At 48.2% G+C, this 26,567-nt stretch overlaps 1 protein-coding gene across 17 annotated transcripts in view; it reads right to left on the bottom strand.

Annotated features, from left to right (window-relative positions):
* RREB1 (ras responsive element binding protein 1) overlaps nucleotides 1-26,567 on the bottom strand; it is a 180,350-nt gene that overhangs the window by 99,530 nt on the left and 54,253 nt on the right. For 2 of the 17 annotated variants that reach the window (XM_033863798.2, XM_033863803.2), the window contains exon 2: nucleotides 4,495-4,525. The exons of 11 other annotated variants lie outside the window; for them this stretch is intronic. The gene's annotated coding sequence lies outside the window, so the exon portion shown is untranslated. Of the gene's footprint in view, nucleotides 1-4,494; nucleotides 4,526-5,224; nucleotides 5,242-7,151; nucleotides 10,011-10,036; nucleotides 10,159-26,567 lie in introns of those variants that run through there. 4 more of the 17 variants (XM_073810292.1, XM_033863805.2, XM_033863809.2 and 1 more) reach the window with 4 other exon arrangements.

Raw genomic sequence — 26,567 nt, 5'->3', positions numbered from 1 at the left:
GTTCAGCCAGTTAGGGAATGTACACATTATAGCTGGCTCATAATGTATCCGCACACCAGAGCCACTGTGTGTACATCTGCAAGAGAGACGTAATAGGAACGTCCACATTTAGAAGATGAAAGCCATAGAAAAAGCAATCTCATGTGATTTTTGCAGTCTAACTTGCTCAGTTTATTTCTTCCATAATCATGTTCCTAATGAGAGAATCAAGCTGTAAGTAAAGTCCTAGGAGTTTATAATCATGATGCTTTTTATACAGCCAAAAGGCCCTTTCCATTGCTTATACCCAAAGAGGTCTGTGGTGAAACAGACCACCCCTGTGGTGGTGACTTCTTTCTACCCACTGTCCACGTGTCCTGGACTCACGCGAGAGCGTCACAGGATGGTTCTCTCCACCCGGCAGCCCCACGGCCAACGGGTAGGCACAGGACTGCAGCGCACTCACTCCTGCCACCTCCTCCAACTTGCGCCAAGTATTAAATCTCAGGCCATACAAATGTCACGTCCCCGTGGCGTGCAACTTTTATGCAGACCTAAGGCTACGACCAAAACCAGTTCTTGGCTACATGACTCCCGAGCCGGCACGTCCCACGCACTCTGAAGCCAGCTCTCTCCGTGGACTCCTCAGCACAGAGACTGCCCGTGCTGCCGCTCGGGGGCTGGTCTGCAGATCATATGACAGCTGGAATCCCTCGGACACAAGCAGGCATTGTCCACTTTTCCTTGAAATCTCAAAATCCTGGATAAGACCAGCAATCAAGTAACACTTCAATCCTCCAACAACCTTAAATCAATTGACCAAATTCTTCTCTTTGGGTTTCAACCTCTCCCTTTACAAATAAAGCGATGATGTCCAATAAAAGCCATTTTCGTCAGCTTTTGAAGCAGACCCACAGCACTTACTTTAAATAAAAGGTTAGGACTACGAGATTGGGGGAAAGCATTTAAACAAACAATGAACGCTATGGACAGAGCTGCTAATAACTGCCCCACAATTTCTGTGGTGCCTTCAGAGTGCTCTGGGGGCGTCAGAGCATTAACTGAACGCTCCCTTCCTTCTTCACGGCTGGCCTCCAGACCCACAGATGACTCATGGAAGCTGAGCTCCGGGCAGCCAGCAGCTGCTCAAACCCAGGCCTGGATGCTTCCCTCCCTACTCCTCCAGCCCCACCATCCCAACCTCTCAACAGGTGTCGCTGAGGCCAGCCCACTGGTGGATGCCATAAGCACATCATCTCAACCGAGCCGAGCAAGGAGCTGCAGGTCCTCACAGGCCATGACACAGAAGGAGGCCAAGCCCTTCCACCCTCCACCATGCCCCTTCCCTCCAGCAAGCCCTCTCTGCGCTGTCCACACTCCAAAAAGCCAGCACGAGACCCGCTCCTTTATTCCTGGGAAGTAGTAGGTTTTATTACTTTTCCATCTGCTGTGAGCGTCTAACATCCAGAGAACTAATTCTTATTTCTCATATGCAATTCATATAGATTTCCCTTCCCTGACAGAGTCACAAACAGCTCACCATAAGAGAATGCTTTCCACCTTCAGCATGGCAATCAGGAGGTATATATCGTTTCCATGGATACCCAGAAGACCAAATTTCAAAACTAATTACATTTTCAAAAGGAACAATTTCTCTTAGTAAAAAACAAACAAACAAAAACACAAAACCTATTTGATTCAGGAGCAGGGAAGTCTATACCAACCATTTTATTTGTTAACTATGCATTACAGCAAATCTAAGTGCACAAAAAGCTTAAATTTAGTACTATTAGAAGCTAGTATGTATTTAAAATACGTGTATGAGTATGATTATTAAAACTTAGGCCTAGCAATGCTCTATGCTTAAGCAGATAAAATTAAAATTTTACAGCTTGTGAATTTTAGTAGCTTGAGAACTACTAGTATGTAATAGCTACCCTGGGAAGTTTTCAACTCTGGGATTTCCATGAAAATGTCCAAAAATACTTACTGATGCCAAGGGAGATTTTTGGTGTACCACCACAGAGTCCCGCAGGGGTCTCCATCTATAAAATGGAGCTACTGAGAATACAATTAACAAGAAACCTAAAAATATATAATCATCTCTGCCAAGTGAGCACATTTAATTTTTCAAGTTAGGATGAGCCCTCCTGCCAAAGCAGCCACACGGACGCTCCTCCAGGTGACACGTTCAATTCTGGGCACAGACATTATTTGTGGAAGAATACACACTAAAACAAAGGCAAACTCATAAAAACAGGCCAAGTGATCTCTGAAGTCCCTTCCAGCTCTAAATCCTATGGTCCTTAGAATGAGCCTATAGTTGGGATGAGGGGGGGAAAAAAACCACTCCTTCCTTCCATTTGTCATCTGATGGCTTAAGATTAAATTTTTTTAATATTTAAGTTTTCTGAGGCCTCCCTTACACTCAGAACTCCTTTTCTACAGAGACTCCGTCTCCCAGGGTACCTATGACTTCTATGGTACCCACCAGATAGAGGGTCTTCTCTAGCCCCTGCTTTAAAAACTCCATGACAGGACTTCCCTGGTGGCACCGTGGTTAAGAATCTGCCTGCCAATGCAGGGGACATGGGTTCGATCCCTGGTCCGGGAAGATCCCACATTCCGTGGAGCAATGAGCCCATACGCCACAACTACTGAGTCTGCGCTCTAGAGCCTGTGTGTGGCAACTACTGAACCTGAGAGCCACAACTACTGAAGCCCACGCGCCTAGAGCCCGTGCTCCGCAACAAGGGAAGCCACCGCAATGAGAAGCCTGCGCACCACAGCAAAGAGGAGCCCCCGCGCGCCACAACTAGAGAAAGCCCGCGCGCAGCAACGAAGACCCAACGCAGCCAAACAAAACAACCTCCGTGACATTCTGTGTATTATTTCAATTAAAAATATGAAAGAACAATTCACATCAGGAATACAGAAAAACGACCCTCGTACCCTCGTGATGGTATTTGGACACCATTCGAACCTGTTAATGCATCACTTTTTTTTTCCTGCAAATCTGGTCAAAATAAATAATATTTTGGTATGTACCTGGACCCACCGGAATTCTGATTCTAATGCTTCACGTTAGCTCATAAAGCAGCTGCACATCACTGAGGAGAGTTGTGGGGGAAGTATCGAGACGTTATAAGACTCCTGGGTGTACATCACTATGAAGTATCTTTCTAACTTGCCCACCTCCTTAAGCAGAGCATGGTGAATCAACACATGATGAACTAACCTTCCTGGGCGATGACTCAGGATCACTACAATGAACAACTATTACACAAGGTGCCTTCGGAAGCTAGTGTCATAACCCTCCCGCTTCAGTTCTGCTCCTATGCCACATGGGCCTCAGTCAGCCATGCTTTTTTTTTTTTTTACTGAAATTTGTATTCCAGAGACGCACTGAGAGCATGTGGATATACATGCAGTTGTAAGAACCAACAAAGAAGGCCCCTCTGTTCGTGCTGTCTGTGCTCTCCTGTCTTGTCCCCGGACATCCCTTCTTGCTGCTCTCAGTGCGTCTCCTTCTGATGGCTCTTCTCCACCCTCAACCACCAACTTTGGCCTCTAATTTCTTGTGGACTGGAAAATGGGAGACGAGGTGGTCAGGGCCGTATCTACAGTGAGAATAAATAGTGGTAAAGTGTGGGCCCAAAGGACCATCACGAACCAAGGGTAAGAGTGTCGGCACCGGACCTCCTCCGCCTGCCCAGCTTCCGAAAGCTTTAGCTTGCATTCCCCCTCCGCCACCCCGCTGGTTCTCCCTCACGCCCAGGCTAAAGATTCTGGACCTCAGAAAGCCAAATAAGTGACCTCCACAGAAGTGATATATTACTTTTGAGTCAACTGAATACTAGCTAAGCAACTGCTGTTTCCATAACTGGTAATTGGTACTCTGGCAGTACCCAGTGTCTTACTCTGAACATTACCAAGCATTGTTAATAGCCTGAAATGAAAACACAGCGCCTAAAAAAATATTTTAATTTTTTTTCCTGGACTCACTGATATTTTTAAGGAAGTTTTAACTTTGTACTACTTGGAACAATTCAATTATATACGCTAAAGGAGTAAAGTTCTAAAAAAGAGACGATAAAGAGCATAATGAATGTGTCTCAGAGACTTCAGTAAATGAGAAGCTGCCACTCTGTTCTTCTACTGCATTAGGAACTTCTCAGACAAAGAGGCTTGATGGAGGCAGACAGAAAGGGGCTTATCAGCTTAAGAAACGGGAAGGATGGTACAATTAACTGTCACACGGTCAGATATAATTCACTCTGACGAGGCCAATGAAAGACAACAAGGCAGTGAAGGTCCCCATCTTGTCTCTTTACATAATACCCAAACACCCCAGAGTGGCAAACCACCTTTTCTTTAAGGGCTATCAGTACATGTGGCCTGAGAAGAAAAGCAATAGCCTTTGGAGGGAGGGGGGAAGGAAGGAAAAGAAAAGAAGAGCAGGAAAGGGAAGAAGTCTCTTATCTGAACCGCAAATGCCTCGGGCAGCTCACTCACTCCAAGCTGAGGTGCTGTATCCTAGGTATTCCTGGGGAAAAAGAAAAAAAAACAAAAAACAACTGCATTTCTTTCTCAGTACAGTCTCCTTTCCGCTCCACAGACCCAGCCCTGCCAAGGGGAAAACGGCTGCGCTCAGCTCTGCGGACTCCGAGCTGATGCTCTGCCCTGGCAAGGCGAAGGTGAAGTGTTGTAAACGCATGAGGACAGCTTGGGGAGGATGCGGCGGAGGAAACGCGAAAGCAACTTCTCCACCTTCTCCACCGGTCACCGACAGTACAGGCTACGGGGCAGAGCTCACCCTCACAGGGTTAAAAGATGCTCCAAAACAAGCAGTTGAGAACCCCGGGGACCATAAAATGCGAAACGCGTGTGGTGTGAGAGATACTAAGAAAAACAAGGGTTCTATTCTAAAACAGATGTACAAAGAGAATTCAGTCTCTCCTCACGTGAGGATACAGTTTCTTGAGTTTTCACAGTGCCAGACAGACTAGGATCAGAAACATGCTTCAAACAGTGTAAAGATGGAAAGAAAAAAAGCCTCCTGCCTCCTCCCTCCAAAAAAGAAAAAAGAAAGTAGCGACACACCAGAAATAGCCTGAGCCTGCTTCTAAGCACGGGCTCTGCATCAGGAGAGGCTCCCCTGCAGCGTGTGTTGTAGTGAGCTCCAGCATGACTATATATGGTATGTTTACGGAGGGATTAGACACAAACACCACGCAGAACTTACGTCAGACCAGAGCTGGCTTTTACAGAGCTCAGGTTCTCCAAGTTGACGGCCACAAGACATCCCTACGTCCCAGCAAACTGCAGACGCTTTACAAAGCAACATCTCATGACTTCGGGGCACTTGGAGCGCAAGGACTCCCCCGCGCTGCCCTCCACACCCCCACCCCGACCTCGCCGCCTCCTCTCCCCCCCCACCTCCCCTCCTACCCCCCATGCAGGCCGTCCACCCTGCAGTCCCGCAGAGGCATAAATGCACACTCAAGAATGTCTCTGTTGAATGGGGCCTATGTTACATGACTAAGGGCACAGACATGGATTTCTCCAGAAACAGCTGGCAAGGCTGAGGCCTCTTGCACAGGCTCCTCATTGCCACAAAGTATTTTCATCACATCAAATGTCCTGCCAGAGAGAGGGAGAGCCAGACACTGAAGTGGGGAGGGGGCGGGGGAGCAGGGGATAATGTGAAGATGTCTGAAAGTCCTGGGAGAGGAGCAGGGGAATAGAGGAGGTCAGAGGGGGAGAGCGGGAGGGCCAGAGAGAGGGAGAGGGACAGAGGAGGGGGACAGAGAGAGAGGGAGAGGGCCAGAGGAGAGGGAGAGGGCCAGAGGAGAGGGCCAGAGAGAGAGGGCCAGAGGAGAGGGCCAGAGGAGAGGGAGAGGGCCAGAGGAGAGGGCCAGAGAGAGAGGGACAGAGGAGAGGGAGAGGGCCAGAGGAGAGGGACAGAGAGAGAGGGAGAGAGAGGGCCAGAGGAGAGGGCCAGAGGAGAGGGAGAGGGCAAGAGAGAGAGGGAGAGGGCCAGAGGAGAGGGCCAGAGAGAGAGGGCCAGAGGAGAGGGCCAGAGGAGAGGGAGAGGGCCAGAGAGAGAGGGAGGGAGAGGGCCAGAGGAGAGGGACAGAGAGAGAGGGAGGGACAGAGGGAGGGAGAGGAGGAGAGCAGGAGAAGGGGGAGGCTTCATCACTGCTTTAACAGTCTTGCCCAACCTGTTCTGCAGTGCGCTCTGTTAACTCCTTTCTGGCAAATGGATGCGCACAGCAGCCCTTTCTTTCTTCTTCTTTCCCCCACAGCCAGGCTGCAACTGAAGGCAGACTTGCAGAGAAAAGTCCCAAAGAAAAAGGCTAAACCCATTCCTGACTGGACTCAAACCCATAATTTGTATCCTGCAGCAGGAGACCTTCACTGCCAGCTCCCAGGGCGTCTTCTCCACCAACTTCCCAGGCCTCTCCATCTCTTAACTCTCCTCCTCCCCTCAGAAATATGGAAATCGAGGTTGGGTCCTGAACACAGCTAAGTGGAGGTAAGGGTGAGGGAGGCCCAGTTTTTACCCTCCAGAACAAAGCACTACGGGAGAAGGAAGCAAAAGGTGGTTTTTCTTCTTGCTGTTTTTTGCTTGATATTAGGCATTTACGGGGTTAACAGACAGCCTGCAGACCAGAAATTTACCTGCTTAGCAACAGAAGCATCAACTAAGCCACACTGGTTGTTTTGACACAGGAAAAGCAGTTTCTACCTGGTGAAAATACCTGGTGATGTTTCAGTTGCCATTTTAAGCAACACACATATTAATCACATGAGAAGGGCAGTCAAGAAACCACGGTTAAAGGGAGAAAAAGTCCAAAGAGAGTTTACCCAGCTTAAAGGGGGAGATCAAAACCAAGCATGAAAACGCTGGACCGAGTAAGGAAAACATGCTCTACAAGTTAACAGCAGACTCCAAGGTAGAACACTGCTCTTGAAAACCCTGAAACCCTTGCCCCCTAACTTGCCCCCTAACTTGTTTGCAGCTGCTTAGTCTTTACGTCGACCTTAAGGACTCTTCAGGTAGTAGGAGACAATGCTCACAAAAAGACAGATTTTCCCCCTCTGAATGGTGAGATGAAAAGGAAGGCATGAATCTCACAAACGATTACACTTTCTTCCTTTAAACATACCTGTATGTCTCAAAATTCAAGTGCAACCCGGGGCCTCCATGTCTTCTTTTAAAGACGAGTGAATACAATCCTTGAAACCTAAACATCTACTTTAAAATTCAACTACAGAGAGCTTCTTCATTTTCAGCAAATGGCTGTTTCATTTTTGGAAACTCCAGGATGTCAGGGTTTGTAGAGTTGGTTGCTGTAGCATGTTTACTGCTGTTTTAACAGAAATGTGTCCCCTTAGCCATAGCAAGGCCTAAAAGCAATTAGGACTAACAATTTGGTCCAGCTGTTGAATATGTAAAGCACAGTATAAAAATATGTTAATACATCCTTTCACCTAAAATGCAATTAAATAAAACGTAAAGGAGGAATAACGCCAATGCATGCATACATAACACATAAATAATTACAAGGCCAAAGAATGAGAGAAACAAAACAGAAGTGAGATTCTGAACACTACTGGTATCATTTGGGGATGGAACCCCGTTTCAAGAAACAATGATAAACCGTCATTTCTAATGATAATATTCAAATATTCTAGAAAACCACATTGTACTTGTAACGGCTTCCCTTAAAATCTAAACTGAAGATACTGGATGACAAAGAGATTTTGTGTAAAGCTTAGGAGATATAATGATCTAGGAAAAAACCCAACTTTCTAACTTTGACTCAGTTTAAAATAAAATTTCAAAGGCACATGGTTCTACAATATTGTAAAAAAAAAAAGAGAGAGAGAGAGAGAAAGCACATAGCCACAAAACTAATCTCTTCCTTTAATAAAGTAAAATACTTGCACTTATTCAGAACCTCTATACTAACAGTTAGAGCAAATTAAGCCTTATTTCTGAAACTTATATTTGAAAAATGTAAGCTGGGTCAAAGAAACTAGTGTGGACAAAATGGTGGTATTTAAAGCAAAAATCTGGCCTATGCAGAAGCAATGAAGAAGAAAAAAAAAAAAGGAAAAGGGAAAAAAAAGGCCGCAGTGATGCACTCTGGTCGCAGCCAGAGTGGGCTGCAAGGCCAGTTGTATCTAACAGTTGTGCACGGGACGACAAATGGTGCATTCATAAGCTGCGAGAGCAGAGGCTGTTCAGAGGCTGTAAAGTCTGCACTCGAAATGATGAGCGTCCGACTCTCCTGTTGTTTCACAGTCAAGGAGGGCAAAAAAAGATGGATTCAGTTAGAGGCACAGGCTGTCCCTTCAGCTGTGGCAAAATGGTGAGCAAGAGGGTCTAGATAAAGAGGCCCAAGTACCATTTACCCTCTTCTAACAAGAGCTGGGCCCGATGATAACTGAGTAAACACCTCTACAGAAGATAACACGGCAAGAGCGGTGGGGGGGGGGGGGTGGCGGAGGCCCGGCAGAAACCAGAACGGAAGGACATCTTCTCCAGCCCTTTCTAAAGAAATTATTCAGCATCCCTAAATCCACAGCCACCGACCACGGGATTAAACGTCAGTAGCTTTATTACCTGTGTGTGACCTTACCTCTCCGTGGCCTTAACAAAAGAAACATCTGGTCCCAGTTATTCGACATCCCTGATAATTCTGTCAAAGCGCCAATTTCTTAAAAAATTAATTAGTGGCATTTACACCTGCCAGTGCAGACGGCCTATCGGGGTCTAGCACAGGTACCACGCTATCTCGCTGAAAAGGAAACTCAGGGTTGCAACAGACAAGCATCGGATAGGAGAATTTCAAGGTTTGTGTCATTTCCTAACTCTATTAAAAAAAAAAAAATCCCAGTGGCTCAAATGTATTCGTAACCTGTTTATAAATACAATTTTGAAAGCTGATTATTAGGGTTGTTCATTAAAATCACCCTGGAAGCTTTTTCAAACGGACGAGGCCCAGCCTCACAACAGACCTACTGAACCTGAATCCCCTAGTCTTAAGAATCACTGGACGCTGCAGCCCAGCGAAGAGTGATCACCCAGGAAGGCACACCAAAAACGAGACAAGTCAGGGCACAGGGCTCACCGGAAGTGCTCTAGGTACTGAGCTGCTCCTGGGGACGGACGAGGGCCCCGGGTGGGTGAACCAGCCTCATGATGGCACAGGGGTGCAGGCAGGGACCACCCGCACGCCCCGGTGCTAGCTCCGGGCAGGCCTGCGGGGACACAGGGCACACTGGGCAGGGCCCTGGTGGCAGGCGGCCTTCAGGCCCCAGGAGCAAGGCCCAGCGATCCCACAGGCCCTGCCGTCCCCCCACCGGGTCGGGGGCGGGGTGGGGGGGGGGCATGAAGCGCAGAACGTGGAGCCGGCGCCCGGCGCAATGGGCTCATCGCTACTACGACCACGTGGACCACGGAGGAGCCCGGGGGACAGAGGCCCGCGGTCTGCCGCCGCCGCCGCCACTGCTGCGACGGGAGGGGGTGGGGATTTAAAACCTGAGGCCACGGTGGCTTGTTTGGTTCCGTGGTGCCCCTCGGCCTCCATCCGCAGAACGCGGGTCACATGGGAAAGAGGCAACAGCCGCCCAACACGGCGGAAGAGGACAGAAAGGACCCGACGCCGCGCTGCCCCGGGCGTCCCGTCCCACAGAAGCTGCCCCTGTCCTTCCTCCTCCACTCATGCCTCCCCGAGCCAGGCTGCATCCCCTCTTCGTCCTCTTCATCCCCGGCCGCCTCCGCCTCCTCCTCCTCCTCCAAAAGGCTCTGCGGACACACTTTCAGCCACACGCTGTTCTCATTAAAACGGCCATCAGGTAAGCCAAACCTTTTAACGTGGACTCCTTCTGGGCAACAACTACAAGACGCGAGTGGGCACGCTCACGCCCATGCAAAACTTCGGGAAACTTAAGTGGTCACAGGCTAAATGGCCTCAAGCGAACACCAGGGGGAAAAACATGAGGGAGCACTTCATTCGGGGCGCACATGTGTTCAAATCTCTACCTGAGAGGAACCCATTTCTAAACAACGAACTCAACTACTAGACGGGCTCTTCGAAGGCCTCCAGCCGCCCACGAGGTTGCCGCCTGGCCGCCGCGGCCCCAGGAGAGCGAGTCAAGGTTTTCGTGGAAGCAACGCCTGCGCTGCCCACGGGAAGGCGGCCTAGCCCCGCCCCCGTCCCGCCCCAGTCCGCCCCCGCCGGCCGGCCGGCCAATCGGTGCCCGCCTCCCTGACTGACGGCCCCGCCGCCCGCTCACGGGGCGGCCCCGTGCGGGCGCCGAGGTGGGCGGACGGCGGGGAGGCCCGGGTTGTAGCAGCGCCCCGCGACCCCGCCGTCCGGCCGTCGACCGCCCGCTTCCCACAGGCCGCCGCGGCGGGACGGGCACGGGCGAGTCCCGGGACGACGGCCGCCGCGCGCTCTGCTGTGCGAACGCACTTCAGCTTAGACGGTCCCAGTGCACGAAGGCTCCGCGGCCCGAGGAGGGCCGGCTGCCCGGCGGCCCGGCCGCCTTCCGCGGCGTCCTCCCAGGCTCCTCCCCGGCCCGGCCGCCGGGAGCCCAGAACCGAAATCCATACAGACAGCCTCGATTCGGTCGGTGCCTCCCTCCGGGAAGGAGACACGACCCTCGGGCGCGCTCCGCAGCCCCACCCTCCGTGTCTGCCACGGATGCCTAGGGGGCAGCCTGCAATGAAGGGCAGGAAGAGAGGGTAGTTCTTACTGTCTCTGTAGTTTTTAAAACGTGCAGATCCTTTTCACTGAAAAGAAGCACAAGTCACATTCCTATTTTCGGAAAGAAGACACAGGGGAAAGTTTTAGAATATTACATGATTTCCGAGACGAGAACGTTTACTCTATATTTGGCGATATTTCATCTAGCAGGCTTCACTGTGCTAACTCCGGAAATGAAATTAGTGCTCAGAGGGCAATCCCAAACAATCTCTGAGAAAGGAAAAAAAAGGAAATCCCTGTAATATCAGATCGTCAGAATAATCACGATATATGTTATAGTACTTCTTTGGGGGGACCTTGAGAACCTTTCATCCTAGAAGGCAGTCCTGAAAAAAATTTTCTTAAGAAAAGGAAAGAATAAACTGTTTTAAAATCACTTGTCTTGCCATTCAGAGGGAGCATCTGAAGAAATCTCTTTTAACCCCAGGACAGAGAAAGGCCAGACCAAGTGTCCTTGTCTTAGGCCCACAAAACCATAGAGAGGATATTGAAAGTGTGAAACTTGACCCTAAATTCTCAATAATTAAAAAAAAATTCAACATCCATGTGACCTTGGACTCTCTCATTTTCATCTGTCTCTTGCAGTACACTCTCTTTGCTAGCCATTCAGTACACTGCAAGCCCTGATAAAAGTAGTTAATGTTTACTGAAACCTGGGCATGAACTGTACTAAACCTGATAGGAGTGAAAAGGCAAAGTTCTGTTAACAGCATCCATGCACAATAAAAAAAAATTTTTTTTAATTAAAAAAGAGGGGGTGGAGGACCAGGAAAAGAAGAAACTTTTTTTCTTCTTTCTAATTTGAACTTAAAAATCTCTCACTGATGAATACATCAATTATACATCCCCCAAAGAGGCTTTTTATCTTTGTTGTTATCTTTCTGGAAAATTTTCAACACAAATATAGTTCGATCATTTAAGATTTTTCTTAATTTATAGACCTTAAGACTGAAACCAATCTGTTTATATCTCTTGTTCTCTGACTTTTTTGGAAGGCCCAGGTACTTGATCAGTAACCAGTTTTAATGATACTACTCTCAAACTTTATTCATTTGAATAGCTGCTTACAAGTTGCAGCTAAAGAACTGTAGTTCATGCAAAAATAAATTTAACATTTCAATGGATATCATCTAAAATATTTTTTCTTCCCTTGACTTTTTACTTTTTCAAATGTAAAAACAGTTAATTTCAGTCTGATCAGATCTTTTAGTCTAACATTTCTTATACCATTACCTTCACTCTAAGTATATTGTTGTGTATCGGAACTTACTGATATTTTTAACTTACTGATAATCTATCTTTTCCTCCCATTTCCACACTGTCCCTTTTTCTCCCATTACCTCAGTTAAAATAATATTTCAACTTACACACACACACACACACACACACACACACACACACACACACACAGACTGTATCCTGAACAGGATGCTCTCAGGTGTTTAAAGCCAACTTTCTCTCTCCCCATCCCCCCTTGCTTAAAGGGCAGCAATAGAACCAGTCACCTTGGAAACAAACATCACCCAGTGTTTGCAGAACAAACAATGGTACCTTTTCAGCCAGTACCAGGCAGGCAGGCCAAGGGGCAGCCCAGCAATTCTGGGCCATACAGGAGTGTTAACATATTGCATTCATTCAGTGCACGAAAAAGTAGTTCAGTACTGAAAATGAAGCGTTTGAACCTCTCAAACGTGTGAACCTTTGGCTAGAAACCACAGTCAAAGCCAGGGAGGTTGAAAAGTCCAATAAGGCTACCCATAGTCAGAAGAAATCTTTTCATTATTTTTGGAATTGTTTTTACATACCTCATGAATAAGGTAAATTACACCCTTGTCACTGAAAATTACCTTCTCTGGCGACTAGGAAGAAGTTGCTTAAGATCTTAAAAAAAAAAAAAAAAAAAAGCATGTTTTATCTAATTACTTCTACAAAACCATCATGTCATTTTTTAAAATGTGCTACTAAATATTGGTTCCTAAAACATGTATATTGCTTGGCACCTAAATCCTCGTGAATTTCTAGTACTGATAAAGAAATCTGACTTTAAGCTAGAAAATTAATTATCAATTTTTTAAACAGTGCCAAACATACATGAATCTATAAGGGCCCTAGATAATAACTCACCACTTTTTGACCTTGGATAACAACGATTACTAAACTGTCATTTATTAAAGACTTACAAGGGCTAATCATTTGGGGTAGCTCAAGTGTGAGAGGAGATTCTGTTGTTATGGTTTTTAAAAAGCTCAACTGGATAGTTCATTTAAAAGAACACACACAAGTGTTCTTCAGGTCCTTCAGAATGAAATTTTTAAATGTTTAATGTAATTAACAATTTCCTCCTTATTCTGGGTGTGTGCCGAAGTTTTCCTTCCCACCAATTAAAAGAGAAGGCTGGGCGCAACTGAATTATTTGGACAGGAGTTTGATGTCAGTTAAATACCACAGTAACTGGCATTTTCTGTCACCTCCAGACTGAGGGACAAACGCCTAATTAACATGGACCAACGTGCAGCTTAAACTGGAAAAGTGCCTGTCCTTTTTCTTTCTTTTCTTTTTTCTCAGATTTAGGTCTTTAACATCCTTGAGTTAAAGTGCACAATGCTATCTGACTGAGGTGTAAAAGTCTAATTAACTAATAATGCTGTTTTTGCAGCGAAGTAAATCAGTTAACATTATTAATCTTCCTGACTGGGCCTGAGGGAGGGAGGGAGCCTTTTGAAAGGGAGCTGAACGATTAGACTGGATGCCCTTGAAAATGAAAAGGAACCCTGCGAGCGATGACTGATAATCCTAAAAAACGACTGAGAAATACTATAAAATACCACCGCTGGGCGTAGCACCAGGCCATCCTCTGAAAACTGCAGCCGCGGCTCCAGGGCAGGGAGAGGAAGAGGAGGAGACTTCTCCCATCCTTTCCTTCCAGGACCACAGAGAGCAGAACTGGAGCCTTGCACTCCCTTCTCGGATACTGCACCTTTCCAAATCATTGCTTTTTTTAGTAGACCAAACAAAAAGTACCACCTAGAGCAGCTTGGGTACACGAGTTCCACACTTTGTCCATTCGGGCTAGTTTCAGTTTATCAGGAAAACAACTAACTTAGCACTTGGCTGCTTAGCTTTTAGCTGCCTTGTTTTACTGCCTATTCAATACTCCAAAAATGTGCATGCGTGTCATACTCATGTTAGCAAACCATAAATGTATCGCATGAATGCCAGCCTCTGAAGAGGAAAAGCCAACAGCCAGACAACAACTTCCGAACCATAGCCTCGTCTGTACCGAAACAATGGCAGTGACTGCCGTCCACCTGTCCACCCTCTGCTCTGGATTCCCCCTCCCTGCACCCCGTTCCAGAAGGCGGCTCCTTCCCCCAGGGCCCAGGGGACAGGGGAGGCAGTCTCTCAGCACCCCCCTGTTCCGGCAGCCTCCCAGGCCTTCTCTGGAAAGCCAGGGACAGGAAGAGTCAGCACTGAGCTGAGCTTTGGGGAAGGACTCCCAGTGCCAAGCCACTCCTGTCCCCAGACCCAGAGGCGCAGGGAGACCCAGGGCGACGACCCCAGCCACACGCAGCTTCCTCCACGTTCTCAAAGAACATCTCAAAGAGGCAGAGTTAGGAAGAAAAAGAAGGAGGCCCAGGTGCCGGGGTGGCTTTACCTTCTCCCCTCCTCAGTATTTCTATTAAGTTTCTGTTTCACTGTCCCCTCTCCTACAGAGTATGTGAAGTGATGCACACCTCTTAATGAAATTCTGTGGGAAACACAACAGATCTGATTGACAATGTGCCTTTTACAAGCCACCTGATAATAAAGCACTCTTGAAGGCATCAAGGTTCAGAACTCAATCCATTCTGAACTAACATATTTATGCTCTAATAGATTTAAATATCTTTAGAGAGTGTTAGTCATTACTTTGTGCACCATTATGCCTAAAAATCATCTTTTCTCCTGTTCCAAAAGGAAGGTAAGTTCAGAGGAAACTTTACTTACGTATTCCTAAGTTTAGTATGTACTCATAACCCCCTCCTCAAATAACATCTCTTACAAAAAGCTGGGTTATTTACTATTATCTCCATGTTGCCTAGTCACTGGGACCAGCCACCGAAGGGGGAAAACCCCAGCTGATTAAAAAATTCTTCAAGATAAACTAAACTAAAATCCTTAAGGAAGAATGTATAACTCACTTCTGTTTTCTTCAAAAAGATAATTACTAACGTCCATAAAACAGAGGCAAGAGAAGGCACTGAAAGACTCCCCTTGCAAATCAAACCTCTCTTAGAATCAGAATTGTGAAACTGCTTTGGAATTCTTGAAATGATGGTTGGAGGGTTTTTGCCCCTGGAAACCTTTGTGAGGTCATCATCCATCAAAAGTGACCATCGCCCTCCGTGGACACCTGGGAGCCTCATCGTGGGTGAGTGCTGGTCCCACCGTACAGATGGCCACAGCCCTGGAACTGAGGTCAGCAGACTGTAATCACACTCTCACCAGGTCCACTTCATGGAAGTAATTCTTCCACATCAGGCCCAGCTGATATGGGCTTACTGTGCACCCGGTTTTGCTAAGAAACGGTTGAAGATTTTCTAAAGCAACTTGGAAAGGCTATAGAAGCTTGAAATAAAGGGGACATTCAACATTTCTTGAAAATACACAGACACCACATAAAACTTAAGCAAAATACCTGCTCCCAGCCCTGACTCCTTAAAAAGGTGAACCCTGGGATGATTGTCCTTCATCAGATAATACAGAGACATAAGAAATGAGGCGGCTTCTTCTGCCACCCATATCTTGGGGGACTAAGCAGTGCAAGAACTTTTTTCTCACAGCCCAAGACTAGTGTTATATGAGGCATCACTGTTGAATAACAATTACTAAGAGAAAAAAACAGGACTACAGGAGAATGAAGATAAGGTTTTTGAGGAAGGTCACACTCCACTGGCAGGTCTTTTGGCTGCTGCCTTGCCATAAAGCAGCTTTTAGGATGCTTAGAATTTCTCTAGTTTTATGGTACTTTTCCTTTATATAAAAAGACAATAGCTTCCAGCCTTACAAAGATTTTTCTGTTTGCTTTCACGGATTAAAAAGAAAGAAAATGCAGCCTGCGGGTATCATTATGTCACCTCCCAAGAATATGATAAAAGAGATACTTCCCATTTTACAGATGGAAAAACCCGAGGCACAGGGTGTAACATCTTTCCATTAACCATAATCAGGGCTGGGCTTGGGTTTGGGACCTTAAGGCTTCTAGCTGACAAATCCAGCCCCTCTCTGTAGCAGATCATATGAAATTCTTGAAAAGGACCAAGGGAGATAGTTCATCAGGTGTGTTGAAATGTCCCTGACTCAATTCGCTTCTCCAACAACGTTCCTTCCTCTGAAATGATGAGGAAAGTGAGGTGGGGTGGGCCCCTCTGGAAACGTCAGCAGTGAGCAGTTGGCAACAAACTGCACCTTCCTAACTTGTCATTTAATGGCCCTCGGACCCTCCGCCTACACAGCTGTCCCTGGAGTTAGAGAATCCCACTTGCCCTTCAGAAGGGGTCTGATTGCTGTCTTCCTCACATTAGACCTTAGAGTGATTCACAGGTAGGCTCTATCTTCCTGAGGGCAGGGGCCTCCTAGGGGCTATTTCAGAAGCTCCGCCCATCAAGCAGCGACAAGTCGCATAAATCATACACATATATGTACTATTACTGGGCAAGTGTATGAAGATGCTGTTGTAATTAATACAGAAAAATTCCACTAAAAGTGTTATTTTTAAGAACTTTTTGTTAGAGCTTCCCAACAGAGTCTAAAAATATACCTAAAATTATGTTTGCCCCAGAAACATTTTTTTACATTAAAAGAGGTCCTTATATTAGAAAAGACTGGGAATAACTGCACTAAAACGTCCAAATTACATGACACTGATTGAAGCAAAACATCCAATTAAAAATAAAACTACAGGTACGTAACATATCCCGTCAGCCATTAACATTCACCCCGGTGTCCTATACAAGATGGAAAACACCTCCTTCTCAAGAGAACTTGACCTTTTAGAAGGACTCTTTGAACTGCTCAATTTGCTTTTCACCAGTGATTCTTGTTTGTTTGGAGCAATAGGATGGCAGGTCACAGGCTAATCAAAAAATAAATACGTTTTGTCAGTTCAGCATTTTCCTCTTTAGAATAAATCAATTTCCGATTACCTATTCATAATTTACAGTAAAAATTTTAACCTTAGATTGGCTTCATTTAACATAGGACCAGTAAGTGCCCAGGGAACGCAAAATAATCAAAACATTAACCTCTGACCCCCCCTCCTCAAATTATGCCACATCAAAATAAAGTGATTTTCATGGCAAAGAACATTTGAATACAACAGAAAATACTTATCCCATTAAATTTTTAATAGGTATGGTATAATTTAAAGGCATGTACAAAACTGGGCTTTTTATTGTCTACAAACGTAAAAAAATCTCAGTTTTTGTAATAAGCGTATGTATCCACAGGAAGCAGATATACAAGGTGATTTATGACTCATGAAAGTAAGTAATTTTAGTTTCTTATGTGCTTTACTAGCTTTCTCTTCCTTTAGAATTTTTCTATGATGAATACGAGTTAAATATGCAAAAAAAAAATCTAATGGGAAAAACCTTTCTTAATACTTAGGGTTGTTGACACAGTCCGCTTACTAACATCCTTGGCAAAAGAATAATGGTGGCTCCCCCCCCACCCCACCCAATACAAAACACCAGGCATCTGGGCGTGGCAGGGTTGCTGACACTGAAGAGAACTGACCACATAAGACGGAGGTTCCCGCAGCCCTGCGCCTGCATCTCTCCAGGCCTGATGTTCCTCACCTGTAAACTAAGGGGTGGAAGGACACAGTCTGGACGAGGACCCCAAGGCCCCTTCCAGTACAATGTTCTCACTGGAAACCAAGAAGATGAACATACAGCTTCGTCAAAATCTTGCTAGTCGGGCTTCCCTGGTGGCACAGTGGTTAAGAACCCGCCTGCCAATGCAGGGGACACGGGTTCGAGCCCTGGTCCGGGAAGATCCCACATGCCGCGGAGCCACTAAGCCCATGCACCACAACTACTGAGCCTGCACGCTAGAGCCCGTGAGCCACAGCAAGAGAAGCCACCGCGATGAGAAGCACGTGCACAGCAAAGAACAGTAGCCCCTGCTCGCCGCAACTAGAGAAAAGCCTGTGAGCAGCAACGAAGACCCAGTGCAGCCAAAAATAAATAAATTAATTAAAAAAAAAAAACCTTGCTAGTCGTGACACCACTTGCCCAGGGTAGCTTTAAACTGATTTCACCAACTTTACCAACTTCAAACGCTTCACAGACATCACAGCCAAGAGAGCAGTGTTGGATGAATAAAAAAACACTTTTAAAAAGTTTCGGTGGCCAGCACATTTTTGGCGGGGCTAATCGGTATGGCAACCCTGCCCCAAAGGAAGGCAAACATAGACAAGAGGCTTGAAACCACCAAGGCAATGCCACTCATCGAATGCTGGCGTGGTGCCAAACACTGGTAAGTATTTATAGTGTTTTATATCATGTCCTCCAATCCCATGACATAGATCTGATTACTCCTGAAATTTTACGTGTGTGAAAAAGGTCTGCTGAGGGCTTCCCTGGTGGCGCAGTGGATAAGAATCCGCCTGCCAAAGCAGGGGACACGGGTTCGAGCCCTGGTCCGGGAAGATCCCACGTGCCGCGGAGCAACTAAGCCCGTGCGCCACAACTACTGAGCCTGCGCTCTAGAGCCCGCGAGCCACAACTACTGAGCCCGCATGTCACAACTACTGAGCCCGCGTGCCGCAACTACTGAAGCCCGCGCACCCTACAGCCTGTGCTCTGCAACAAGAGAAGCCACCGCAGTGAGAAGCCCGCACACCGCAACGAAGAGCAGCCCCCACTCGCCGCGACTAGAGAAAGCCCGTGCACAGCTACGAAGACCCAACGTAGCCAAAAATAAAACTAAATAAAAATTAAAAAAATAAATAAAGGTCTGCTGCAAAAACAAGAGATCTGAGGTGTGAGGTATTTGTGCCTGTGTGCCAAGTCACCCAACTGCTCTGTTGGAGTTGCCTTCACTAGGATGGGGCAAAATGACCCGCTCACTCCAGTCATTCCTTCATTCAATACTGACTGAGCACCCAGGCTGGGCCAGGCACTGGGCTAGGTGCCTGGGACCCTGCATGAACAGAGGGGAAAAGGAGCAAAAAGCCCTCATGGAGCTTACACTCCGCTAAGAGGAAAACAGATCATAATGCCTAGATCAGACTGGGTGCTTGACAAACGCCCCCATCTTTAGAAATGGGAAAAGCATCAGAAAACAAATCCAAAAGAAGACATCAGCTCTAAGCCAGCCCCAAGCTAGAAAAGTTTTTCTTAATCAACAAATACACCAGCTTGGGCTCAAAGTCCTTATACTGGAGTGGCCTCAGGCAAGTTATTTAAACTCTCTAAACCTCAGCTTCCCCATCTGTAAGATGGAGATAACAACGACCTCAGAAGGTCGATGCGAAGGTGAAACGCCACAAAGCACAGAAAGTGGAGGGCACCGTGCCTCCCGTACCTTAAGGGCACCGGGTATGATTGGGAGCGTCTTCCAAACCTGCAAAATGGGGGCAACAACACTTGTCTGCTTGGTGGGCTTGCTGTGAGGACTGTGAAAATAACGCACGGAAAGCATTTACAAAGACCGCGTGTGATGGTACGGATTTGCTTCTTTAAAATGCCAGTGACACCAATGAATGGGGAGGTGGCCACAATGGCATCGCCAGGCTAGAGCTCAAGAGAAAAGAGCCGGGGTGGGGATGGGGGGCACACCGGGGGGAGGGGGGGTGGTTAGGAGCCTCAGAGGGGCGTTTTGCTTCTAGCACAGGTGTTGAGTATGTCCCAGACCTCCCCTTGCCCCAAATTAGGGCAGGCGAGGGCACCTTTTGGGCTGTGGCAGTTACCACAACGGAAAGCCAAAGACTTGGAAAACTGGATGCGAGGGAAGGGTCGGCAGTCTGGGCTCAGGCCCCACCCTCGGCTGTAACACCTGGACCAGGGCACGTACTCACTCACATCTCAGGACGCACACGCGCCAGGAAAGCCTTTCCACCCTGGTTTCAGTAAAGCCAGGGTTAACGGATAAACCAATATGGCGACATTATGAACGTGATCCAGGATTCCAGTGGACAAGTCCCCAAAAGAGATAAGCCAGAACATAGAGGTCTGAACCCAAAGAAGTCTATGGCTGTAAAGAAAGGAAGTCCCCCTCCTGTGTGTGTACATCACTCAGTGGGCTCTGGGCGACTCAGCGATCTGACTGCTGCTTGGTTCACCCTGTACCAGCTGATGGGGATGCGCCCTCTGCCTCGGGCCAGAAATCAACAGTGAAGGAACCCCAGCAGCCCCGCAAGGTACAACCATGGCCTCGCTGCCCCTCCCGAGGACATTTCCAAAGCCTCATCAGGCCACCTGTCACTTCTCTGCTCAAAACCTTCGGACTCCCTCTCAGGGACGGAGGACAGCTCCAATTCTGCCCCACCCCCATGCCACCCCAGGGAGCCCTGCAATGCCAGCACCTTCCAGTATGCGGTCCTCAACCCCAAACTACACCTCCAAACCCAGCCTGCCCCTTCCCGCTGGGATCGCAGCCTTCCCACGGGTGCACGGCTCGGGGGCCACACTGCACTGCACCCTTTCACGACGTAAACTCCCAAAGGCAAGAACCACCGTGCTCCCCCGTGCCTAAACCTAGTATCCTAAACGTAGAGGCACTCAAGTGATGTGTTATGCTCAAATCCGCGCCAACTATTAAAGAATCAAGACGAGTGAAATCAAGCTTGAGAGCTGCTCGGCTGGGAACTCTCCAGGTACCACGGTGTCATGAGGTCCCATGTAACCAAAGAATGTCCTTCAGACTGTGGATATGGCCTAAAGCTTCCTGGTAGTCTGACACTGGCTGCGTGATCTCAGAAAAAGTGAATTTCTCTAAGCCTCAGTTTCCTGTCTTTAAAAAGAGGAGGTCATACCTATGCCCCATCCATGGGGTAACACATGCAAGCACTCCACACAAGGCTCTGGGCCCGAGTGGGGCTTTCCTTCCCCGGTGAGTCCACCCTGTGCTCTGCAACGAGAGATGCCACCGCAGTGAGAAGCCCGCGCACGGCAACGAAGGAAGGTTCCTTCCTTCACAGACAGAAGGAACCCACTCAGCACTTTGAGACACTCCCCCTCCCCCCTGACTCCCAGCCTGACCCCTCAAAACCCCACCCCAGCTCATAGCATCCCACCTCCTCCCGCACGATTCCAGCTCCAGGGAGAGAACTCGGTAAGAAACAAAACGAAACGAGAGGTTGCCAACAGTTCATAAAATCGTTAACACATAAACATCAGTTTTAGGTGATGAAATTATTAACTTTAAGGTATGTGTTCCGTCCAACCTGCCCACTCTGCGGGGGCCTTCCCACATTTCTCACAGCCCTCTCAGCAAGGTCCCTCAGTCCCTGAGTACAGGCCTGGAAATGTATGAAGTCACACATATTAAAAGTGGATCCGTCCTCCCTAGAGGAAAAGGCAGTGTGTCCCTCCACCATAATTAATAAACCACGAGCGTCTCTGCGGCCTGCTATCTACCTTCACCACCCGCATCTCTGCGGGCACAGAGCGCCTTTCCTGGCCGACCTCACCCGTAGAAGATGGAATCCCAGCAGAGGACTGGGAACACGGGAGGACAGTCCTCCAGCAGAGGACTGGGAACACGGGAGGACAGATAGAGCATCACCTGGGCGAGGGCAGATGCTACCCAGGTGAGCAGAACAGGCACAAATCCACTCCACTCGAGGCAGCTTCGCCTTTGTGAGCTGATTCTTCTCCCACCCACGGCTTCCAGAAACCTTCATCCACAGGCTCGTCAAGACTGCACACTAGCTCACCCTCCCAGCCCGCATTCGCTGCCGGCTGACAAACTGAGTAAGTAGCTCCCCCGACTCCCAGCATCCTTCCTCAATATTTTCGAGGGTACAGAAATGAGTCTGTCTCTAATTCCCTAGCTGATGAGCTTAAGTAAGTTCCAAGGAGTAAAACACAACCAAGGAAGTTTAAACATTGTTGAACTGAATTCTATCTGCTGAAAATAAACGTCCCACCTCTCAATGATCACTGAACACCACTTCAGACGGCAGCCCACATGTCCTGGGCTGAAAAAAATCTCTCGGAAAAAACGGGAAGAAATATTCGGTTCCATATGGCATCAACGTCCAAGTTCATTCTGCTGGACGAGTCTCCTCTATGGCCTGATTTTTCTAAAGGTTTAGCAGCGTTCTCTCCGGGGCAGAGCTGCCCACACCACGGCCTAGCTTCAAAGCACTTCCTGGCTCACAACTGCCTCCACAACTGGCCATCTACACTGCCGGAGACACATCTCAACACTCCTTCCACCCCAACCGTACTCTCTTGGTCTCACCCCACTGCTTACCCATCCTGTCCCCAAAGAAGCCTCGTGGTATCATCCCCCAGGGCCTGTACTTACACTGCTCTTCACCTAGAAATTCATTTTCCCTTTCCTACACGCTTCTCCACGTGGCCAGCCCTTCACATCTGAGAACATCATCACTACCTCTTTTCCCGACGGCTTCCCACTGCCAGGTCCTCAGTGTGTCCTGGTGTCTCTGCCGGTTGTGACGCACTGGTGAGTGTCAGGGCTGGACCACGTCTTACGCATCCTTGCCTCCCTGGAGCCTAGTGCCTGGGGGAGGTATCGAGAAGCATTCCAATGCAGGAAAGCTGATGGGATTCCAGTCACGAGAAAGAAAAAGCCCGGGATGCTGGTCTCCAACCCAGACGTCTTTCACTACTCTTCTGCTGGAGCCATCAAACTGTCACGAGCAAAATAACAACGGTACTAATAACGGTGGTAGGAGCTGGTAGCACACAAGGCTGAAATTTTCTATTTGTAACTAAATTTCAAAACAATCCTCCTCCACAGACCCACCGGAAACAGGAAACAGACCATCAGGCGCTCGGCGCAATTCAAGACCTGCTGGTTCCACAACTTGCTCGGGGGCTCCCACAAAAGGGTAGGAAGGGTGCACAACTGGACACCCTCACCCCAGAAACGTTCCACGGGAGACAGGGCATCCTCCGTCACTGTCCTCCAGTCCATGTAGCTCCTACTGCTTAAAAAGCAAAGCAAACAAACAAAACACCTCCTAGAGACTATCTCCCCTGAATATGGACAAATTCAAACATTAGGTTAGTAATTAGATCAATTCAATTGTTGCCCCTACATCCCTGGTAACACAGACCACTGGGCCTCTCAGATGGCTGATCCTGCCCCCCAGTACTAACTCTGAGGCAAAATCTTGATGTTATATATTAAATAAAATGATAATAGCCTATTATAACAGCAAACAAGTGACCTGTTTTCCAGGCATTGGCCCTCCAGAAACCCAAGGCAACCCTCACCCCCAGATGCTCAGAGCTTACAGCGTCCTGGCTTTTCCCAAAGTGGCCAACACACCATCCTTACTTTGAAACGGAGCTCAAGCACTTTTGGTGAGGTTAACAGTGGGTGTCTGCAAGAAAGAAGTTAAGGGGCAGGCGTGCGCCCCACCACCCACCACACAGAAGACGAGCAGAAGCCTCTCATGGGAACTTAGGGAAAACTGTCCCCCAGCGGGATGTTCAGGGCCTCTCCCGACTCTCTGCAGGGTCTCCCGGGCCCCGGGTGCTCTGGGGCAGCCACTCCTGCTGGCTGATTCGTCAGCCAACCGCACCTCCCCTCCCACTTGATCTTCCACAGAATTGACGGTCTAACTCGCTTTGTCAAACACCAGATAGAAGGACCTGTTTCACGGGTTAAGTTTTAATCTACTTCCAGAAGCCAGCGGCCCCGTCGCACACGTGTCCCTGTCTTTCCCCTTGCTGTGTACCGCAGGGCTCTGCACACAGCAGGTCTTCAGGGGATATTTATTTGGTGACTATGTCACGTCATTGTGAAAGGAAGTTGAGCAGGGGCCACCAGCACAGGCTCTGGGGTCGGGCTGCACTGCGTGATGCCTACTAGCTGGCTGCCTCGCTGGGTCTCAGTTTCCTCCTCTGAATAACGGGGATAATCACTGTACCTACATCACAGGGGCAAAGAGCTGTCGTGAGGAATGAATGAGATGACCCACGTCAAGAATTCAGGACAAGGGCTTCCCTGGTGGTGCAGTGGTTGGGAGTTCACCTGCCGATGCAGGCGACATGGGTTCGAGCCCTGGTCCGGGAAGATCCCACATGCCGCGGAGCGGCTGAGCCCGTGCGTCAGAACTACTGAGCCCGCGATCTAGAGCCTGTGCCCCGCAACAAGAGAAGCCACGGCAATGAGAAGCCCGCATGCAGCAACAAACACCCAACGCAACCAAAAATAAAAAATAAATAAATCAAATAAATTTATTTTAAAAAAAAAGAATTCAGGACAAGGACATAACTGGTACGCGCTCGATAACCTTAGTTCACATTACTGCTTCCTCCACCACTCTTGTGCTGACAGTTCTTCCTGATGAAAAGCCTAACAACCTTAAGAGGGTGAAACGGGGCAATAACTTGAGTTTTTTTTTTTTTTTTTTTTTGCGGTACGCGGGCCTCTCACTGTTGTGGCCTCTCCCGTTGCGGAGCATAGGCTCCGGACGCGCAGGCTCAGCGGCCATGGCTCACGGGCCCAGCCGCTCCGCGGCATGTGGGATCTTCCCGGACCGGGGCACGAACCCGCGTCCCCTGCACCGGCAGGCGGACTCCCAACCACTGCGCCACCAGGGAAGCCCCCTAACTTGAGATTTTTGACTTAAGAGTCATATATGGATGAAGTCTAACACGGGCAGAAAAGAAACTGAAAAGACAACATCTGGTTTATCTGCTATAAAGCGAATACAGGTGGGCTTTGACTAGGGGTGCTTTTCATCAAGGGCAGTCCGTAATTCAAAGGTCTGCTGACCGGATTTAATTGCACTCTCGGTAGAGTCGTTTATCATATGAATAACCAGGTCATGGTTTCTGTTGTTTGCGGCTGGATTTCTGTATCTTCCCTTTTCTGCAGATACAGGTGGCAGCAGGAGCAACCTGACTTCCCAGAGACAAGCCGACCAAAGGAGCCCTCCCCGAATTCCATCTGCCATAGAGATAAAACAGTGAAATAAAGCTGCCAGGCCATTTTGGCTGCGTTCTCAAAGTGTAATCATTGGACCATCCCCGAGCCCTTCAAGAACCAACACCAGGGATTGAATACACAACCGTTGAAAGAAAAAAATTACCCGACAGATAGCGGGAGTTGTCACCACTATCTAGCAGTTAGGGGTGGGTTATCTGAAAGTGAGCTTATATAATATACACCTTTGTCACCACAAACTGGCTACTGAACATACTACCCACACCAATTCTGGACACTCACTACAAGGCCATCCCTAGTAAGCTATTTTTGCAACAAACGTATTAGATCTCCAAGTCCATGCTTCTGCTTGGGTCACGGTGAGGTGAGGGACTGCGTTGTATGCATTGTACCTGAAGGTTTAAATTTTCCAAAAAGATGCGTAAACCCAGTTTCTCGAGTTCCCTTCCCGCCATCCCCTCACCAAGCTGTTTCAGCTAGAAAGAAGCCGAGGGGCAAGGTCCCTGTTGAGCGTTTTTCCCCTCATCAGCTCATCTTATCAAACGTAGGGCTGGAATAAAGCGTGCCATCTGTTACAAATGGGATGTGAGGCTGAGGTGATGTGGGAACATCCGTGCTTTTTCAACAAAAGATGTTAAATCATACTCTCCCCAAGGTGGGCAGCGCTCTCTGGGGGCCAGTGGTCGGGTTACCCGAGTCAGGACTGATCCCATATAAAAAGAGAAGCGGAATTCCCTGGTGGCGCAGTGGTTGGGAGTCCGCCTGCCGATGCAGGGGACGCGGGTTCGAGCCCCGGTCCGGGAAGATCCCTACATGCCGCGGAGCGGCTGGGCCTGTGAGCCATGGCCGCTGAGCCTGCGCGTCCGGAGCCTGTGCTCCGCAACGGGAAAGGCCACGACAGTGAGAGGCCCGCGTACCGCCAAAAAAAAAAAAAAAAAAAAAAAGAGAAGCGTCTGGGGAGCAGGCTGGGGCTCACCTGAAGTTTTGATGAGTCATTTGTATGACGTCAGAGAAAAGCTTTACCTAAATCCGGGAGCACTGCTAATGCTTTCTTGCAAGATGATTTAAGGAAGGTGTCCCAGCTCACAAGGACAAGCGAGGCAGGACCTCTCCAACCCCCTCCATGAAGCAGGAATTCCAGTACAGGAGGAAGTAAGGAGGGTGGCACTCCCCAATGGACTCTCTGGGGATCAGATTGCACAAGGCAGCCGGCCTGCGCTCCAGCTCCAAGTTTTTACCAACTCAGCGGAAAACACGCCACTTTCTAGCTCATTCCACAAAGATTTTGTTTGCCTTGAGAAAAAAAAAGTTAATTAACGCAGTAAAAACCCAAGGACTGCCTTGGGGCAATGGGGAGCAGGTCGGCCATCACCAGAGATGTTCAACCACAGGCTGGACCGTGGCTCGGTGGAGACCATCCCCGTGGAAGGATGAAATCTCTCCCTTTGGCACCCAAAGGAGATACACAGCACATTTTGTTTACTGAAGGAACTTTGTTTTCACACAGATTACTGGTCAAGCAAAACACTGTTGTCGCTGTAAGACATTCAGAGCATCAGTGAACACTGAGAAACTAAGAAATAAGTTGGAAAATCAGGTCAGGAGAGGAGTTCTGACCCTCTTAAGCAGAAGGCGGGGGCAATTCTGAGAGTCCTACCTCGGTTCTTA

Source organism: Tursiops truncatus, chromosome 10 (assembly GCF_011762595.2).
Source record: "Tursiops truncatus isolate mTurTru1 chromosome 10, mTurTru1.mat.Y, whole genome shotgun sequence".
NCBI lineage: Eukaryota > Metazoa > Chordata > Mammalia > Artiodactyla > Delphinidae > Tursiops > Tursiops truncatus.
Note: the sequence above shows the minus strand (reverse complement) of the source record. Positions and strands in the feature narration are given on the sequence as shown.